Source organism: Carassius gibelio, chromosome A2 (genome assembly GCF_023724105.1).
Source record: "Carassius gibelio isolate Cgi1373 ecotype wild population from Czech Republic chromosome A2, carGib1.2-hapl.c, whole genome shotgun sequence".
Lineage (NCBI taxonomy): Eukaryota > Metazoa > Chordata > Actinopteri > Cypriniformes > Cyprinidae > Carassius > Carassius gibelio.
This window is the reverse complement of record NC_068372.1, coordinates 10,869,106-10,873,865: the sequence shown is the minus strand read 5'-3', so window position 1 is coordinate 10,873,865 and position 4,760 is coordinate 10,869,106.

The window sequence follows — 4,760 nt, the reverse complement described above, 5'->3', positions numbered from 1 at the left end:
TTGCTTTTGTTAACACAAAAAGTTTTTTGGTTTGGTTTATAGTAGGGTTTACTGTATGTAGTATGCTGTTTTCAAAAGCTATAGAGCAGAGGTTCCCAACCACATTCCTATACATTCAGTATTGCCACAATACTTGTTGCTACTGTATTTTTATGTTCGCTGGATGTGAAAGTTCTTCACAAAACAAAATAAGAAATTTAGTAATATTTTACAGGACTACTACAGAACAAAAAAATATTTTTTACAGAAGAAAGAAAGGCAACATGAGGGTGGGGGTAAATGATCACAAAATGATAATCTTTGGGTGAACTGTCCCTTTAGGCAGACATGGTACATACTGTGTACATATTGTTCTTAAATCATTTTATGTTTTTTAATGCCTTTATCCCACACCTCCTGCCTTCGTGGAAATGACCGTATGACCATTCTTTTGCATTGTGCTACTTGGGGAATGTTATTTCATATTCCACGGAAGAAAATGGTTTTGGAACGTCACAAGGTTCCTTTCACAGTAGCTGTGAACACATTTGTACTTCTAACATTCCAGTGTAAATTCACTTACTTTGTTACATTGTTTGGTCACTATTTCCAAGATTCAGGAACTTAATTGTCATATGTACTATAGTACAGTACTTTGCTCACTGCTCTCGAGAATGACAGGGTATAATGGGAACATATATGACTTGCAATACAAAGTATGTAAAAAATATAGAAAATACAGTAAGTAAGTAAAAATATAAATAATAATAGCTTAAAATTGAAAGTAATGATTTTATGTATTGTTCTGTATATGTTTTATGAACTTTTGTACGTAGGGCCTATAACATCTACCTGTCCAGGGACTGCGGGTGGAAATTAGCATTTTTTGCTATAACCTGGCACATGACATCTCTTCTTTTTTAGACTAATGTTTTTTCTGTGCATTGTCCCTGATCAAATAAAAATAAATTCAAATTCAAATGAAAGAAAGGAAAAGAAAACCAATATGTAAAAAAAAGTTAAAAATATAAAATAAAATAAATCTTCACAGAATAAGTCTGCAGTACAAGTAGTGATAAAGTATCAAGTGTCAGTGTAAAGACTAGTTTTTAGCTTGTCAGTCAGATGTGTTATGAGAGTATGGCTGTCCAGCAGGTAAAGTGCAGAGTGCCATTAAACAGGCTGAGTTTATCCTGATGATACAGGTGGAAGTTTGCAGCTCATAAAAGTTTAGGTTCTTGATTCCTGGATGCAGCTGTGAGACTTGATGCAACTTCTTTTAATTATCTCTGGATCATTTACATTACCCCTGTACCTGTCACTGCAACAGTTCCTTAAACAGTGCCTAACATGACTGTGGATAAATAAACAGGATGGCTAAAACACTTCTGTCATATTCCCAGAGCTTAGATCAAACATGAACAGCATGTGCAGTGGTGAGCTGTAGCCAGTTCCTCTCTATGGGCATGTGACCCACCAATCAGCTGGCCAGATGCTAAGGGAGTATTTTGGAAGCAAAGCTGCTGTCAATCACAAGGCTATTCTGGGATTGATCCTGTCAGCAGCCTTTAACCTTCCTCCTGCTATCTCTCAGATGACTGGCTAACTGCTTTGACCCATATCTGTCTCGCCTGGACACGGCCCAATGCTGTTACAATCGCTCTAATTATGCCCATGAATTACCGTTGTCTGTTGCAAAGGGGGTGCATTGGGCAACTCTGAGCAAAGACTGTGTGTTGGCATTACATTGAGGAAGAGAGTGACTGAATAAGCTTTATGTTCACTTGTAGAAATACAGAGATCAACAACAGCTATTTTCCTGCACTGTACTTCTCTTAGAATACTAACTTAACACTCTTAATATTTCTACGGTATGTATGCTGTGCATAGCGTTTCCCATAGTGTACCTCACAATTAAATGCATTCAACTTGATCTTTCCACCTCCCAGTTCTTTAACCATATCCTTCTGTTGTATAATGTAGAATAAATATCTTCTGTGATATCTAAAATCTGTTAGGATTTCAGATATTGAAAACTAAATAACTGTTTTAATTTGTGACATGCTAATATAACCCCACTTGCTGATTGAAATCTGTCCTGACAGATGTAATAAGGTTATTTCACAACACTGTATCATATGTATGTTACTCAATATGCAGGGCACATACTGCATATTGAGTAATAAAAATGTTAAAAAGTATGTTAGCATACCTTTAAAAAGAGTACATACAGTATATACATAATATCTTTCACAGATCGGTCAGGCTCATTCCCCAGCCAATCACAGCGCACCCCGTCTCCAGAGTATTAATCACCAGCACCACCATATATAAGCACACACCTCAGCTTCACTCGATGTCTGATCTTGTGACTACACAGTGGAAGATACCGCTGGTCTACATAACTATAACCTTTATGGATCTGCTCACCTGTTGACCTCCCCATTTTTCTGAGTTCTCCTGTTTCAATAAATCGTACCAGTTCATACTAACCTTCTGTCTCCTAGTCCACTTTTTACAATATCATTTAAATAATATAATTAAGTGCAAACTAAATGTCATATTGTTTGGACAGTTAATTGAATTATATTAATTAAATGAAAATGTATTGTAGAATAAATGTAATTAGTTGTGCTGCCAATTATATATATATATATGTGTGTGTGTGTGTGTGTGTGTGTGTGTGCGTGTGTGTGTGTGTGTGTGTAAATTAGTTTATTCTTCATAAAGGTTATTCTTAGGAGAATTTATTTATGTATTAGATAATGATTTGAAATGCAGTTAAGGTAATGCTTTTAACTGGACATTACAAAATGCTGTTAAGAAGCAATCGTGATTTTAATAACCAATTTAATAAACTGGGTTCTGGGTTTTGCCATGACTTGGCTGGTTTTGAGTAGAAATTGGGCTGGTTTTGTTAGCAGGCCTGGAAACCCTGGCTAGTATTGTATTCTGAACACAGAATCAAAAATAGGTGAACCTTACATAAATCATTTGAACCCCATGTCACCCCTGTAAATTAATGAGATCTTAAAATCTTTTAAAAAAAGCTACCTCTGTAGGTGGATACCACATTTCCATCATCTCCTGCCAGCACTCCTTATTTTAAGGTATGAATGGAGAATGATTGAGGGGTCAACCAGTAGAAAGGATTTATTATGTGAGAGGAAGGTGGGTGGAGCTGTTGTCAGGAGAAGGTGTGAAGGGAACACCAAGAGACCAGGGGCATACATTTCCTTTAACAGTTGAGGAGGACAATAAACCTAAAATTAAAACAATAAAAATAACAAATTTTACCATCCATCAAAGCAGGTACCGTTATTATTGCTAACATAGCGTACACATCAAAAAAATACATTGGCATCATCTGTATTAAAGAGAAATAATCACTTCATCCGATGTTTAAGTGAATAAAATAGCCATGACAATCTATTGACTGTTCTCACTCACTGGACTTGTGTGTGTGTGGGTGATGCAGGGTTGCCGGGTTTTTGCAAAAAAGCTTAATCTAACAGGGCTCCTCTAGTAAAATTTGCACTCATATCATGTTATTGGGGTCACTTGACTCGCTCCAACCTGCAGCAATAGTGTTCAAGTAGCCCAGTTCCACTGGAAACCATTCTTAACTTTAAGAGACATGACACAGGACTCTGTAATGCATGCTTTTACCTCATCCAGATTAGAATATTGTAATTTATTGTACTTGAGTGTTTCACAGTCTCTATTGTCTCATCTTCAACTTTTTCAAAATACTGCCACTCGATTGTTAACTAGAACAAGGAAGAGGATACATATTTCACCAGTGTTGATCTCTCTCCATTGGCTCTCAGTTAAATATCATATCCATTTTAAAACATTGTTGTTTGTTAATAAGTGTTTGCATAGACTGGCTCCATCATATATCTCCGACCTCCTTCTGTTCCACGGTAATGCCTCCAGGAAACTTCGATCAACTAGTAGTTCTTCATTTGACGCTTGAAATCGAAAAGAGATTGTGCCTTTTCAGTGGCTGCTCCAAAGCTATGGAACAAGTTGCCACCCTTTATAAGAACTGCACAAACATACGCTGAAAACAAAAACATTTATTTACTGTTGCTTATGGTCATAACTGCTTATGCTTAACTGTAGCGCTGTGTTCTATGTTTACTGTTGTATTTTTGTTAAATGCTTACGTTTTGTACAGCACTTTGGCCAACAGATGTTGCTTTTAAGTGTGTTCTATTAATAATTATGACTGACTACACAGCATAGTTTTTCATCATATGTTTGGGGGGGGGGGCAACCATCAGATAGGGGGGTTCTGCCCCCCAGTATTTCTGCCTATGCAGGACACTTTGTCACATGTAACCATTTGGGCATGGACCTCCTGGAGTGCAATCAATCTTTTTAAATATTTTCTGGATTTGTTAAATTAGAAAAACACTCATGAAAACCTTTATATAATAGCTTTATGTTATGTCTTTTTCTTTTGGCCATATTCATGTACTGTTTTTTTGTTTTGTTTTTTGTATTTTATTTATTTAAGCTTTCACCTCTGTGAGGAGTAGTAGATTACAAAAAAGATGCTTTGTGCTAATCAAAAGTGGAGCTGTTGACCAAAGTAATATCATTGTGAAGGGTTTTGATCTAGCAGTTACGAGGAAATTGCCTTTTTCCTGCTTTCCAGATTGCAAGATGTGTGGTAATGCAATGCTTTCTTTCTTTCTTTCTTTCTTTCTTTCTTTCTTTCTTTTAAGCTTTCATTCCCAGAAGCTCTTCTGCCTGCCTGATACAAGAGAATC